Source organism: Canis aureus, chromosome 18, assembly GCF_053574225.1.
Source record: "Canis aureus isolate CA01 chromosome 18, VMU_Caureus_v.1.0, whole genome shotgun sequence".
NCBI lineage: Eukaryota > Metazoa > Chordata > Mammalia > Carnivora > Canidae > Canis > Canis aureus.
The window spans coordinates 298,112-314,596 of record NC_135628.1 but is presented as its reverse complement, the minus strand read 5'-3'; the positions used below and the strand labels follow the sequence as shown (position 1 = coordinate 314,596).

At 44.1% G+C, this 16,485-nt stretch overlaps 1 protein-coding gene across 2 annotated transcripts in view; it reads right to left on the bottom strand.

Annotated features, from left to right (window-relative positions):
* Positions 1-2,319: 2,319 nt before the first annotated feature.
* SLC13A1 (solute carrier family 13 member 1) overlaps positions 2,320-16,485 on the bottom strand; it is a 105,136-nt gene continuing 90,970 nt past the window's right edge. The window contains exon 16 of one of the 2 annotated variants that reach the window (XM_077855958.1): positions 2,320-2,462. The gene's annotated coding sequence lies outside the window, so the exon portion shown is untranslated. Of the gene's footprint in view, positions 2,463-11,474; positions 12,292-16,485 lie in introns of those variants that run through there. The other variant, XM_077855957.1, reaches the window with a different exon arrangement.

Below are 16,485 nucleotides of genomic sequence, written 5' to 3'. Positions count from 1 at the left end.
CACGGCGAGGGACGCTGCCAGCCCCGGGGCTCTCTGTCCCCGAGCCGGCCGCCCCGGCCTGGAGGTCGTGCCCTTACACCTGCCAGGGGACAGCGGGCGGCCGTCCGTGATGAACGAGCTCCAGGGGATCCTTCAGAACTAAGGGGTTAGGGAGACGCTAAATACAGCATGACTGAAGCTTCTTTTTCTTGAGCTCTTGGTCTCACTGCTTGTCTCATAAACCGTCCCAGCAGGTATGACCCAAGCAGTGAAGACGGAGGCCGTGGAGGCCGTGGAGGCCGTGGAGGTGTGTGGCAACGGCGTGGGGCGAGCAGCGGGGCTGACAGCAGCGCAGGGGAAAGCAGACGGCACAGGGGCCCTCGCCCTCCTCACCTGGCTAGGCTGGGCTCTGACACACGGCTCCGCGCGTGACACGTCAGAAGGCTCTGGGACGTAGCTAGCAGGCGGCCTGCAGCCCTGGAGCCCCCGTGAGTGGCCCAGTTAGAGGCCGACCCCCTGCTGTGAGCCGGTCCGGGCAGTGAGACACGACAGGCTGCTGCTTGGGACAAAATCCAACTCTGACGCCCGAAGAAAAGGGTTTTCTCTGAATCAATAGCAAGTCAGGCCCAGACCCTGGCCCAGGCCGACTTCCTTCCGAGGAGCTCCAGCCGTCGGGGGGACGGTCCAGGGCGCCTGCAGCTCCCGGCTGCTCACAGGCTCTCTTTAAAGAGCTGCTCGGGCGCTGAGGGGGGCACTTGCTGGGATGAGCACTGGGTGCTATTCTGTATGTTGGCAAATTGAACACCAATAAAAAATAAATATATTTTAGAAAAAAAGAAAAAATAAAGGACAATGCTTTTACATTAAAAATAAATAAATAAAGCAGGAAAACAAACAAAAAAATAAAGAGCTGCTCAGAAGCACTTGCTTCGCCTTTGGGAGGGTCCTCGGACCCCCGAGCCTGACCTCACGCGGACTCCGCCTGACGCCTGCATTGCTTGCAGCTCCGAGGCCTCACACCACTTCAGGGTCTCGGAGCAAGTTCCTCCCTGGAGGCCCACGGACCGGGCACCTTCCTGCAGGGCCGCCCCCCAGAGGCGAGGGTGGAAGGTCGGGGCGCGCAGGCAGCTCCTGCGGGGTCTCTCTCAACCTCCTTCTGAATCACCGTTTCCACAAGGCCAAGCTTTAGCTTCCTGGTGCAGAAGCCCAGCCCCAGCGCGTGTTTCCAGGGAAGGGGGAGCACGGAGCTTCCTCTGCTCGGGTTGCTGCCGAGGGAAGTCTCCAGCTGCCGAGGAGCCCACTAAGCGCTCACAGAAGCCCTAAGAACCCCGCATTGTCAACCCGTCGGGTTTTAGACTCCCATCTAATAAGCATTAGAGGGACGCCCGGGTGGCTCAGTGCTTGAGCATCTGCCTTTGCCGCAGGGCATGATCCTGGAGACCCGGGATCGAGTCCCACATCAGGATTCCTGCATGGAGCCTGCTTCTCCCTCTGCCTCTGCCTCTGCCTCTCTCTCTCTGTCTCTCATGAATAAATACATAAAATCTAAAAAAATAAATAAATAAACATTAGAGAAAATGTCTTCAAAACACTGTTTGATTGATGATACTCTATGCTCTCGAACTCTCGGTCATTTAGAAAACATTTTCACAAGCATTATCGCAGTCTATGGATCTCGTGATTACCACCCACCCCTCCATTCTTATATTTATTCATCAATAATTTTGAGTCATTTTAAACCACCAGATAGACCTGTATGAGCTACATAGTAACAAATTTATTTCTGAATTGAGGAAATTGAAGGTGAGGTTGATTAAATGACTAGCTCAGCATCATAAGAGAGTAAATCCAGGGGGTGCACAGAGTCAGGCAAATCCAGTACCGTCCTCATGACTTTCAGAGTTGAAAAACAGTTTACTCGAGCAGAGCAGATGACTAAGACCAGTGACTATTGCTGCTGAGATAAGTTTGAGCTTCAAGCATTTTTCTTCTTCTTCTTCTTCTTCTTCTTCTTCTTCTTCTTCTTCTTCTTCTTCTTCTTCTCCTCCTCCTCCTCCTCCTCCTCCTCCTCTTCTTCTTCTTCTTCTTCTTCTTCTTCTTCTTCTTCTTCTCTTCTTTTCTTCTTCTTTTCTTCTTCTTTTCTTCTTTTCTTCTTCTTCTTCTTCTTCTTCTTCTTCTTCTTCTTCTTCTCTTCTTCTTTTCTTCTTCTTTTCTTCTTCTTCTTCTTCTTCTTCTTCTTCTTCTCTTCTTCTTCTTCTTCTTCTTCTTCTTCTTCTTCTTTTCTTCTTCTTCTTTTCTTCTTCTTCTTTTCTTCTTCTTCTTCTTCTTCTTCTTCTTCTTCTTCTTCTTCTTCTTCTTCTTCTTCTTCTTCTTCTTCTTCTTCTTCTTCTCCTTCTTCTTCTTCTTCTCCTGATCCACATAGGCGGGAAGTCTAGCTCAGGAACCAGAAAAACATTCATTGTGATATCTATGTTCCATCATTTCTAGAAGGAGAAGAAGTAGAAGAGAGAGTCTATCAATCTCCAGCTCCCGATGATAGAGATTAACGATGATGGTACATTAATGGGTCTAAAATTACATAATCACTCTTCTTTGATTTGTACATGCCTGGAATATTAGCCTTAGATGACACTTGTGCTGATATTTGTGAAATGTGTTTCTCTGAGAAGCTCGCGACGTTAGAAAACTAGCCATCTTCCTAATTTTTATGTCACCGTGGTAAGGAAGCCGTGGTACCTGAGATGAGTTGGACGATGTCAGAAAAACTGTGAGACATAAACTGATTCAAATACGTTTGAATTTAGTCAGAGTATCAGTTAACATGGTGGTGCTAATTTTAGAACTTTATTAATTCTTGATTATATTGTGTTAATTCTGGGTTCACCTTATTATCCCTTTAGAGACTGTGACCGTGTTCCAGAAGGGAATAGTCGCAATCAACTTTTCTCCTAGTATTTCTGTAGGGCCCGCAGGAAGCGCGGCACATGTATTGGTCAGGACACACTAGGCCATGCCCGGGCAACCTATTAGCGGTGAATTCCAGCAGTTAAAGACCATAAAGGTTTATTTCTGTGTCAGGGCCAGGCAGAGGCGGGCTCTGCTCCACAGAATCACTCGAGGATCCTGGTTAAGGGAGGCGCAGACAACTCAGCGTCAGGTCTCAGGGTTTGCTGTAGGAGGCCTAGAGAGCCTGAGGACCGCCTCGACCTGGAAGCGACCCGGTCATTTCCATTCACATTCCTTTAGCCAAGACCAGTCCCACTGGCCTGCCTAATTGCAAGAACTCCTAGGAAATCCAGTTTCCCTTATGTTCAAGGGCAGGAGAACTGCATGTACGGTATTTGTCTCAGCAAGTCTGCGAAACTCACAACACGTTGATGGGATCTGAGAGTAGAGAAGACAAAAAGGTGTGTAAACCTGTTGTCTAAATAAAAGAAAATACAGCTGGCTACTTGACACAGGGTATAATTCCTTTTAGTTCAAAGTATATGTCTCTCAAGCCATCTTCCTTCATATTGTTGATCATAATAAAGAATTTTTTAAAGGATTTCATGACATACTGTATTACTCAGAGTTTTCTAGAGAAACAGAACCAATAGGGTGTGTGTGTGTGAGTGTGTGTGTGTGCGGAAAGATACCTATTTTAAGGAATTGACTCATATGATTATTGAGGCTGGCAAATCTGAAACCTGCAGGGTGGGATGGCAGGCAGGAGATCCAGGAAGAGCCAACGCCGCACTTCAAGGACACAGGCCATCTGCCGCAGAATAATTCCCTCTTGCTAGGAGGTCAGCCTAGAGTTCTCAGGAATTCACCTGATGAGGCCCATCCACCGTAAGGAGGGTAATGAGCTTTATTCTAAATTACTGTTTTAAATGCTGATCTCACCCAAAGCAATGATTATCACAGAATTATCCAGAAAAATGTTTGACCACATACTTGGCACCGTGGCTCAACGTAGTTGACACTTAAAGTCAATCATCACACACTCGGAAGTATGATCCCACCAGCTGGGGGAGCAAGGAGGTTGGACTTGCCCTCATGACCAGTGCCTTCAGCATGAAATACTCTTTTCTAGCCACTTACAGATTTATAATTCCCTAAGAATCACTGTGTTTAGTAATAATCCCTTCAGAATTACTAAAGATCACTTTACTTTCAAATATTAAGCTTACAAATCAAGTCTAAAACCTAATGGCATTGCTTATCCTCATTAGTTCAGTAAATTCCTTTTTTTTAAAGATATTATTTCTTCATTCATGATAGACATAGAGAGAGAGAGAGAGAGAGAGAGAGAGGCAGAGACACAGGCAGAGGAAGAAGCAGGCTCCATGCAGGGAGCCTGACATGGGACTCAATCCCGGGTCTCCAGGGTCAAGCCCTGGGCCGAAGGCAGGCGCTAAACCGCTGGGCCATCCAGGGATCCCAGTTCAGTAAATTCCTTTACAGCATCTGCTCTTTTCAGATTCTTAATCACTAAACCATTACAATCTTTTATAAAAGCTTTCCTTAGATTTTTTTTCTTCAAGTATGAAAATATTTCTACCCACCCAGATCAAGTTTTTAAATGTGTATTAAAATCAGACTCCTTTTCTATGTTAAGAATTAGGTAATTAGAGTTCAACAGCATGTTGAAAAGTAGGAAGTGTATTGTTGCCTGAAGAAAAGTCATCCAAACCACCATGAGATCCCACCTCACACTGGTGAGAATGGGGAAAATTAACAAGGCAGGAAACCACAAATGTTGGAGAGGATGTGGAGAAAGGGGAACCCTCCTGCACTGTGGGTGGGAATGTGACCTGGTGCAGCCTCTCTGGGAAACTGTGTGGAGGTTCCTCAAAGAGTGAAAAATAGACCTGCCCTACGACCCAGCAATTGCACTGTTGGGGATTTACCCCAAAGATACAGATGCAGGGAAACGCCGGGACACCTGCACCCCGATGTTCACAGCAGCAATGTCCACAGTAGCCACACTGTGGAGGGAGCCTCAGTGTCCATTGACAGATGATGGATAAAGGAGATGTGGTCTCTGTATACAATGGAATATTCCTCAGCCATTAGAAATGGCAAATACCCACCATGTGCTTCGACGTGGATGGACCTGGAGGGTATGATGCTGAGTGAAGTAAGTCAGTCGGAGAAGGACAAACATTATATGGTCTCATTTGGGGAATATAAAAAATAGTGAAAGGGAATAGAGGGGGAGAAGAAATGAGTGGGAAATATCAGAAAGGGAGACAGAACATGAGAGACTCCTAACTCTGGGAAACGAACTAGGGGTAGTGGAAGGGGAGGTGGGCGGGGGGTGGGGGTGAATGGGTGACGGGCACTGAGGGGGGCACTTGATGGGATGAGCACTGGCTGTTATTCTATATGTTGGCAAATTGAACGCCAATAAAAAATAAATTTATAAAAAAAAAGAAAAGTCATCCAACTTTCATAAGCAGAAGAAAGGAAGAAACTATCAACTATCACATAATAGCTGAAACAGAGGACTTCATGGAACATGTTTTTCAAGAGTTTTCCTTTTTTAAGGAGCACTGGTAAGGCGCTTAATCTGTGTCTCTGAATTAACAAAGCCAGTGGAATCGTGGTGTCACCTATTTGTGGAGCACCGGGTGAGGATTAACACGATCTTGTTGGTAAATCGCTCGGAGAATCTCAGCTGAAGGCAGTGGGTGAGAAAGTGGTCAGCTAAGCGCCGATTACAATACGCTCACGTATGTGCAAATAAGTACACACACTTCTGATGTACACTTGTGTGTAGGGTGCGTCATGATGGCTTCTACGTGTTCCTGTGTCGTCTGGAACAGGGTTCTCAACCTTCGCACTAGTGACATTTTGGGTCAGACAATCTGTTGTGGGGACTGCCCTGGGAATCTCTGGTCTCTACTCACTAGATGCCAGGGGCACCCCTCACTTCAGCTGTGACAACCAAAAAATGTCTCCGGACATCATCCAATGTCCCTTGGAGGGCAGAAATCACTTCTGGTCTAGAACCACTGACATAGAGACTAAGGTAGAACTAATGGCGGGAAGTTAAAATATGAGAAAATTCATAAATTAGGCTAAAAGGGAGCTTTTAAATTAAAAAGAGAATGAAACAGTTTTTATTCAAAGTGATAGCTCAAAGGAGACTTTTTTTTTTTTTTAACTTGCTACTCTGGCCCCACAAATTTATACTGGAAGAAAAAAAGGACAAAAATAATGAAGATGATTTTGAATAAAATTGGCAGGAGAATTGCCCTTTCGATTAATTATTATATTAATTAAGGCAGAATTTTTTTTCCAGGAGGGCAAAAACTAAGTTTTTATTTGCGTGAAGGAATGTGCAATTATACATGCAAATTTTGAAATGTCTAGTATGAAAATTAGGAATTTCAACACATTGAACTCTGCAAAGACATTTACATTTAAATATAAATCCACTTACTAGTTAGGTAGTAAACAAAATTGTACATGTCTAAGCACAAATACTTTATATAAATATCCTAAATGTTGAAAAGATAGGTGATTATACGGACACACATATGCAACCACTACATACCAACAAGTAATTAGACCATATATTCTGAATTTTTTTCCTCCAAATACCTAAGTGGTATTTTTATAGAATTTTTATGTTAAAAAAGTCACTACTTAACAGTCAAGACCTTAAAAATAAACATTTTATGTATATTTGTTTGAACATTTAATGTTCATTTTAATAGCCTGAGTTCTTTTTTCTTTATTTTTTTAATACCCCAAATTCTTAAGTAGTTATCTAGGGAATTGTTTTTTGAGATTTATTATTTTTTTAATAAATTTATTTTTTATTGGTGTTCAATTTGCCAACATATAGAATAACACCCAGTGCTCAAGTGCCCCCCTCAGTGCCTGTCACCCAGTCACCCCCACCCCCGCCCTCCTCCCCTTCCACCACCCCTAGTTTGTTTCCCAGAGTTAGGAGTCTCTCATGTGCTGTCTCCCTTTCTGATATTTCCCACTCATTTTTTCTAAAGAAGGCAGAATGTTATTGAAACAGGACTAGACAAATGGTCCAATGGAACATGATAAAGAACCTAGAAATATACACAAACACAAGATGCCCCTTAACCTTTGTAGGGTCTCGGGCAAGAGTGCAAACGAAAACCCATATGCCATTTAATCAAGCTAGCAAACAATGAAGCGAAATATGTTTTATCTTTTCATTTTGATATATGCACATTTATATGTATATATATTTGGAATGCAAGATCTGAATTTATAATTCTTGGATTCCTGGAGTTCTGTCTCAGGATGTGGTGCTATGGGAGGAGTAGACCTCAGCTCCAGCTCCCGAGTCTCAGCCTAACCCTGTTCTCTTTCCATCCCCGAGGGTCTCATGCGCACCTGTGTGTGGACGCCGGGACCGTGGCCTGCACATCCAGGCTCCTGCCGTGGACAGCACAGCCCCCATGCTTACTGTGGTGTGGTCTGCCCTTGGGGGGGCTCGCTGAAGCCACACCAGTGCACCCACAGTTGTCTGGGCATAAGATTCTGGGATCCCGGGTGTCTATCGCTGGCTAGGTCTAAAGCTGGGACTCGGGCTCCGGGTGGGTAAGTCTCTTGCGTCGCCGTCTCCTCTCTGCATGAGAAGGTCTGTGGCTGGAGGGGAACAACAGCAGACCCCCTGAAGCACGGGGCCTAAGCTGGAGGCTCCCCCTTCTAGAAGTCTGTGGTGGCATCGCACAACCGTACATGGAAATATTTTATATGGCAGAGTCTTTCAAACTACTGGGGTAAAATAGGGGCATTCAACAACCAGTTTTAGAATAGTTGGTCATGTATATAGAAAAAATTAAGTTGTATCTTGTCCTTATAGCAGCACAAAATAAATTCAAAGCTGTATCAAATACCAAAATATTAGAAGGAAAGCTTTAAAGCGTTTTCTTTTTCTTTTCTTCTTCTTTTTAATATAAGAAAATGACGACAGTCCCAGAGAAAGTATCATGTGGAGCCACAGGGGAAAGTCAGACAGATGCAACATAAAATCTATCATCACAGGTTCATAATTGATATCCTGGTGAGAAGTTTAAAAGAATATTTAGTTGCTCTGTAAACATTCACCAGAATACAGTTTAGGGCCTCAATTCAAAGATCTTAATTTGTTTTAATGACCAACAGTAACCGTGATGGGCACCCTGCTGAGGCAGGATTGCTGGTCTCCCTTCCTCCTCAGACTTAGTTCCTATGTCAGGCTAATAAGCTACACAAGCACCAAGAAGGTACGAAACGTTGTATTACTCACATAATGAAGCTTTCTGGGGAGAGCAGGGCAGGCACCCAAGCAGATCAAAATACCTAGAGGCCCAGTCTAATCATGAGAAAAAAAAAAAAAAAACATTAGAAAAACCCCAATAGAAATATCAGAAAGGGAGACTGAACATGAGAGACTCCTAACTCTGGGAAACAAACTAGGGGTGGTGGAAGGGGAGGAGGGCAGGGGGTGGGGGTGACTGGATGACGGGCACTGAGGGGGGCACTTGACGGGATGATCACTGGGTGTTATTCTATATGTTGGCAAATTGAACACCAATAAAAAATAAATTTATATAAAAAATAAAATAAATAAAATAAATAAAATAAAATAAAATAAAATAAAATAAAATAAAATAAAATAAATAAAATAAAATAAAATAAAATATAAAAGAAAAAAGAAAAACCCCAGTAGAGTGGCATTCTACAAACTACCTGACCAGGACCTCTCAACATCGTCAAGATTATTAAAACAAAGAGTGTCCGAGAAATTGTTGGGAGAGCCTAAGGAGATATGACACCTGAAGGTGGTCTTATCCTGGAGCAGAAAAAGGACATTAGGTAAAACTAAGAAAACAGGATTAAAGAAAGTACTTTATTTAATAATAATGTTCCAATATTGGTTTCTTAATTCCAATATATCTTACCAATTAAAATGTCAATAATAGGGGAAATTGGGTGCAAGACATAAATATTATACTGTCTTTGCAACTTTCTGTAAATCTAAAATTATCTGAAAAAATCTTATTTAAAATTTATATTAAAACTTTATTTTTTTAAAAATAGAACCAATAGGTCAATGAAAGAGATGAAAATGCTAGCACGGGGATTATTCTAATGTGGCACGTGAGAAGATAGTCTTGCCAATCGCCTGGGAAAATATTAGACTTCTCAACTTATATTACCAGGGCAATAGGTTTATTCATACTGAAAGCCTTAACATAGATGCTTATTCTCAGTGTTTACCAAAATACATTTTAAATGGGTTAAAAACAAATGTGAAAAGCAAAACAAATATTTTAAAAGAAACTGTAGAAAATAACTTTCTAACTGGAGAAGAGAAGGCTCTTCTTAAATAAGATACGTATAGAATAAAAAAGAAAAGAGACATTAGTTTGATAAAAACTTAATGAGGATTAAAAGCTAATTTGATGAGGGTTTAAACCTAAACACTTCTATTAAAAAAAAACAAAATAAACAAAGGCAAAAGACAATCGTTTATCAGGACGATTGGACACGGCTGCTAGTGTCAAAGGATTACAAACAAGAAGGTACAAGGAGATGGTAGTTTGACGAACAGAAGCCCAACAGCTCAACAGAAACATAAATGGGAAAACATGAAGAAGCAATTCAGAGAAGAAATTAAAAATATTCTCATTATCAATCAGGGAAATGCAGACTTAAATCATCAAATACTGATTATCTGTTCACCAAGTGGGCCGAGATTATAGGAAAGATGCAAATATCAATTGTTGGGGAAAAAAAATGAGGGTAAGTGAAAATGGTCGGTCATCCCGGTGGGAGCGGAGTGTGGCTGCTGTCAGGGGTCACCTGGCGGCTGGGGGCTCTCACTCCCTAGCACCGTGGGCCCAGGCACTGCAGCATCCCCAGGTGCCCCAGCGCGGGTTCCCCCAGAAGTGCCACGTGGGCTCCTCGTGCACAGACGTTCTCTGCTGCTGTTGGGAACTCAGGGAACAGGCATGTCATCGTGTGTCGTATTATGAATATATATTAAGGGAAACACATATATGGACGAAGCACGAACATAAGACAAAACTTAGAGTGAGACTGTCATTCCAGGTCGACCTCCCACTCTCACATCCTTGAATCTGCTGGGATCACATCCCCCCAGTGGTGTGTGGCGGACGGCGATGGAGACAGGGCCTGGGGCTGGGCGTCAGCCCCCCCGGGGGTCCCAGTATCGGGGACAGTGTCGCTGCGCAAGGCTGGTGGCTGTGCTGTCGCCGCCGCAGCTCCAAAGGCCTCAGGCCACTTGGTCACGGCCACGACACCCGTTCCCGAACCCAGCACTATCCGTGTCACTTCTGCTCAGGGAAAACGGATTTCTTTTCTTTTCTTTTCTTTTCTTTTCTTTTCTTTTCTTTTCTTTTCTTTTCTTTTCTTTTCTTTTCTTTTTTCTTTTCTTTTCTTCTTTTCTTTTCTTTTCTTTTCTCTTTTCTTCTTTTCTTTTCTTTTCTTTTCAGATTTATTTATTTATTCATAGAGACAGAGAGAGAGAGAGAGAGAGAGAGGGAGAGAGAGAGGCAGAGACCCAGGCAGAGGGAGAAGCAGGCTCCATGCAGGGAGCCCAACACGGGACTCGATCCCGGAACCCTGGGGTCACGCCCTGAGCCAGAGGTGGTGCTAAACCGCTGAGCCCCCCAGGAATCCCCAGGAAAAAGGATTGTATTTGCTTTTGTCCACATGGGATCTTAGACCTCGTGTTGCTAGGACAGCCTCCCTGCTCCCCACCATCATGTCTCCTGCAGATTAGGAGTAAGACAGGTGTCACCCCGGGTCCGGGCAACAGGTGCTGGTGGCTGCCCCAGGTCCCTGTGTCCCCCAGGTCCCTCCCCAGGGATGCTCTGGCCCCGCACCCCCAGGCCCCCTCCCCAGGGATGCTCCAGCCCCGCACCCCCAGGCCCCCTCCCCAGGGATGCTCTGGCCCCGCACCCCCAGGCCCCCTCCCCAGGGATGCTCTGGCCCCGCACCCCCAGGCCTCCCCAGGGATGCTCTGGCCCCACACCCCCAGGGCCTTTGTGGCTGGAGGCCACGCTTGGGGCTCCTGGGGGGCTGCTCCGGGCACTGCTGCCAGGCCGGTGGGTGCCTGCAGCGACCACAGGCAGCGAGCAGCACCCCGGGATGGGTGGCGTCCAGGCCCAAGGAGGGCCGCCTGTCTGTACGTCTGTCCCGCCTGAGTCCGGGGGCCTCCCTCCCGGGCCCCCCTGGCTTTGCAGCGCCCAGACCCGCGGCCAGCAGATGGGGCAGGCCTGGCACAGCCTCAGCAGGTGGCCGTGGGGTGGGGGGGGCTCAGCCCCAGGAAGACACAGGTCAGGTGCTCCCCGCGGCGGCTGGGGGGCCATGCAGGTACTGCCCCTCATCTATGTGAACCCCGCCGAACACCGCGGGATAAGTGTGCAAAGGCAGTGAGCAAGGCTTTAGAAAATAGCACCAAACGAATGAAGAAGGGAAAAAATAACAACAACAACAAAATCCTGTGAGGATCATTTAGAATCTTCTATTGTCACCGGCGAGATTTTAGGCGTATAATTCCAAATAATGAATTATGTCCGGCTGCCTTTGCGTGTTTTTGCACAGGCACGCGGGTGCTGACCCAACCTGCCTGGCGGCGCCGGCTGCACCCTAACGGGAAGGGCAGGAGGGAAATGCTGAGGACGCGTCCTCCACTGATCCTGCTGCCGCTAAATCAGAGTTAAACTAATTTTCCACCTTTAACAAAGCGGTGAGGCGACAGGGAATGGGCCCAGTGTAGGAAGCCCTAAGTGCCCTTAGGGCTGCTGCCCTGAGTGTGAGTGGGAGCCCGAGAGCCGCGGGGCAGGCCTGCGCCCAGGAGGACGCTGGCCCTGTCGTGGGAGCCGGGCCCAGGCCAGCCCCGAGTGCCCGCTGTCCCCCGCTACTGGGGAAGGGGTGGGGAGCAGCCCTGGCCCCCAAGTCCTCAGGGCCAGTGCCCGACACCGGGGGTGTCTGGGGCCCGGGACACACAGTGGGAGCAGCCGGGGCTCCACTGCTCTTCTCTGTGTGCAGCCAGTGTTCTTCGAGCAGCGCCTGGGCCCGGTCGCAAAAGGGTGATGGCCTAACCTGACTAGGAGCAGAGATCCAAGTCAGGAAAGCGGTGACACAGGCTGCGTCCCACAGGAACGGGGGAGACGGCAGCTTCTCCCACGGTGCACAAGTGACAGGAGCAGGACGGATTACAGTGAATCACTGGGCATCGTGTGGAATCCACAGGCACGGCAGCTCACGGAACAGGTGCTTGTTCTGACCACGACGTCACAACATAAAATCCACGGGGACCTATGAGGAGAAGGCTGGAATCTTATGAAAGCACACACAGCAGGATCTCAACAGCCGTAGCACAGAGGAAAATGCACAGGGCATACGAGCACAAATCGCTCGGTAGAGACATGCTGACAGCACCGAGATGCTACTGGAAGCAACTTATGGAACATACGTAACAAACACACCAGCATGACTTACAATTCACGCCGTATGATCATTTATTAAAGATGTTTTTAAAAAGTGTAACGCTTGAGGTTATTTTGAACTATCTTTATATTATTAGCTACTAATTTTATTACATTGTGGTCACAGAACATTGTCTCAAATTGATTTGTTGTGATGTACTGAGAGGTTTTGTGAAATAGTTCATGATCAACCAATTTGTAAAAAAAAATATAATGGAGAGATGGGCTCAGTTACAGATATAATAGACAAAATAATAGGATCATTTCGAAAACTTTATTCTGATAATACTGAAAACTGAGGTGAAAGTCATTCATAATAAACTTTTTAAAGTCCGAATTGATTTATTACATCAAGGCAGAATCAAATCTATTTACCCCCAAGAGTCTAGTTGGGCAGAGGGATGGAGAGATGGACAGATCCGTGATAAAGCAAGTAGAGTAAAATGTTAGTGGTACAATCTAGGTAGTAGATACGGGGACCTTCACTAAAACTCATTCGACTTTGCTATATCTGAACTTTTACAGTAAAATTTTGTGGGAAAATTCTAGATACTTATGTAGTCAATTTCTCTCGACTCTTAGAAGAAAGATAGTCTATAGCAAACAGAAATGACTTCAGGGAATAGAAAAAGTGGGAAAGATATTTAACTCACATGATGAGTATCATAACCTTGATAAGGAAATTGGACAAAGACAAAGAAAGAAAAATTATAAACTAATATTATAGATGAGATTGCTGCAAAACATAAGAAAATAGCTTTATGACATTGGGGCACAGGGATGGGTTTCCTAAATGAGTGCATAGAGTATACCCATAAGGGCAAAAAGGGCAGAAACCACAAAATGCTAAAGAAAACAACTCATAAGTTTTACTACATTAAAATTAACAAATTGGTTCAAAGATAATCCATCATGAAAAACAACAACAACAACCTGCCAACCAGCATGAAGACTGTTATTTAAAATATAAATTAGGGATCCCTGGGTGGCGCAGCGGTTTGGTGCCTGCCTTTGGCCCAGGGCACGATCCTGGAGACCCGGGATCGAATCCCACGTTGGGCTCCCGGTGCATGGAGCCTGCTTCTCCCTCTGCCTATGTCTCTGCCTCTCTCTCTCTCTCTCTGTGTGACTATCATAAATGGAAAAAAATTAAAATATAAATTAAAAAAAAAGAATTACTATGAATCAATAAAAAGAAATAGCAGAACATTAGGGAAACCCAATTTATAGACACTTCAAAGAACATGAAATTCTGAGGGCTGGCTAATAAATATATGGAAAAATGGTCAACCTCAGAACATATTAGAAAAATGGTAAAACAATATCAAGACAGAATTCCTATGAGAATGGCGAGAATTGAAATGTCTAATAACAAACGTTGAAAAGGATGTGGGCAAGTGAGAACTCCTGTACATTGTGGGCAAGTGAGAACTCCTGTGCGTCACTGCCGGGAGGATAGATGCGAATGGTCACTCCTGAAAGCCGTCTTGGTGATGCCTAGTAAAACCGGAGGTGTCCGTACTCTGGAACTGAGCAATTTCAATGATACTGATCTTCTCTGGAGAAATTCATACGTGCGCACAACGAGCCATGGGCAAGAATATTACAAGGGAAAAAAATATTGTCCACGACTAGAGGAGTTGATAAGATTGTCTTTTAACATAAGATCTAATGCTATACAAAAATTAAAATGAATGAACTAGATCTATTAATACAGTTATTATAATAGTTATCTGTTAATATCTAATAATGCACATTGATACAGTTCCTAAGAAAAATATATTGTAAAAATACACTGATAGAATGAGAAAAGTTATATAAAACTTAAAAAAACCCACTCTCAACACAGTACTATAAATTGCTTATGGATACACACAGATGTTGAGGACGTATGGCATCGTGGATGGATGGCAGTGAGGCCAGTGATTACCTCTAGTGGAAATAATGAGTTTTGGGGGGCTTTAGATGTTATTTGGAATATTTATTTCTTTTTGGAAAAAATACATGGAATGAACATCATACATTGTTATTAATTTTAAAGATCTGCATCGTGGATTCATGGGATAGTGGGTGTACTGGTATTGTTACTAATATTTTCTGTGCTTTTCTATATATTTGAAGTCTTTCATGGTAAAAATAAAAAAATAGATAAAAAATAATTGATTAACATTCAAAGACAATGATGGGATGAGCACTGGGTGTTATGCTATATGTTGACAAATTGAACTCCAATAATAATAAAAAAAAACAAAAACAATGATAGTCATTCTTTAGATAAAATATTGAGTCAAGCCAGTAGGATACCAAACACCTGAACTAAATGAAAGTCATTTAGTTAAAGTGTCATTTAGTTAGGAAAGTGTCATTTCCCCTCCATCTGCCCTCCCCACCTCAACTCACCCCCACTGCCCACCCGGGTCGTAACAAGACTTGCTTTTCCTGAGTGATATCTTGTGATTATTTTATAGGATTTTATTACAGAGCATTCTAAGAAACAGCTCAGGAGCTTCACTATTATATTAATGTCATGAAGGCTGGGATCCTCTTTAGCACCAAGGTAAAAAGACACCTGACTCTGTGTGACATTATCTTAAATGCACTGTAATGCATTTAGCTTCAACTGATATTCCTGTATTTATTTTCCCTATACTCTTTCTGCCTCTATTTTTAAAAAATTATCTTAGATTGCAATATCTATAATCCAATCACAATCCTTTTTGGAAGGAAGTCCAGGGTAAAAGTTTAAAAATAAACAGAGTAAAAGAAATTATCAAGAGGATTCAATAGGAGTTGATTTTCTGACCCTACTCTTGTATAAGAGTTGCGATCCATATAGGCAAAAATGTATTTTATAAGCAATAATAAAATAGTGAGGATGATTTTAAAGTGCTTCCTAAAAACTAAATACATGCACTATATCTTGTACTCTCAATAGTATGACATTTTACAGGGGTGAGTGGCAGAGACAAAGGGAGAAGCAGACTCCCCGCTGAGCAGGGAGCCTAACTCGGGGCTCGATCCCAGGACCCTGAGATCAGGATCTGAGCAGAAGGCAGACACTTTACGACTGAGCCACCCAGGCACCCCAGGCCTTGGGATTTCCTACTCTCAAACCAGGTCTTAACTCATATATATATATATATTTTTTAAACTTTCCTAATCTTAAATTAGACAACGGTATTCTGGCAAATAATCTAAATCCAAGGCATCTCGATAGTGTTTGTTTGTTTATTTTAAGGATTTATTTATTTATTTTAGAGAGAGAGAGCGCATGAGGGCTTGCACGTGGGCAAGAGTGGGGCGGAGGGAATCTTCCAGCAGGCTCCTCACTGAGCACAGAGCCCTTCTCATGACCCTGAGTTCATGGCCTGAGCAGAAACCAAGTCGGTGACGGAACCAATTGAGCCCAGGTGCCCTGGATGATACTTAAATATTATACAAACATGTTCCTACCTTATCTTGTACTTCCCCACCCCAGGCTTTCAAATTCCACTCACTCGTTCAAAACAACTTGGTCACACCTTCCTTAAAATCAGCTGGTCAACGAGCTCTTCATATCAAAGATCTTTGAGCACCCACATTTATACAAAAGGCGAGAATGTGGACTAAATGATCTTTTCCGGATGATCATTGTTTATTCTGATTTTTTTCCCCTAAGAGTGACAGAAATATTTATTACAATGATATGTTCTCACAAAGAATTCCTAGAACCGATTGCAAGCTCTTGCTTTGTACAACAGGCTGAATCAGCCCCCAACTAATTCTAGCCTCTGAACAGGAGTGGCTGAGCGTGTGTGTGCATGTGTGTGTGAGTGTGTGTGAGTGTGTGTGTAGGGGACGTGGCTGATTTCCCAACTCTTCCTGGCATGTTCGCACGTAACGCTGATAGGCATTAAGAACAACACTGGGGAAACAGAGAGCACTATCAGATCAGCTCTTGTTATATTTTTTTCTGAGGGAATTAAAAAGGGGGATAGAAAATGTCAACAAGAAAATTTTGGAAAGTCTAATTCACAAGCTGACA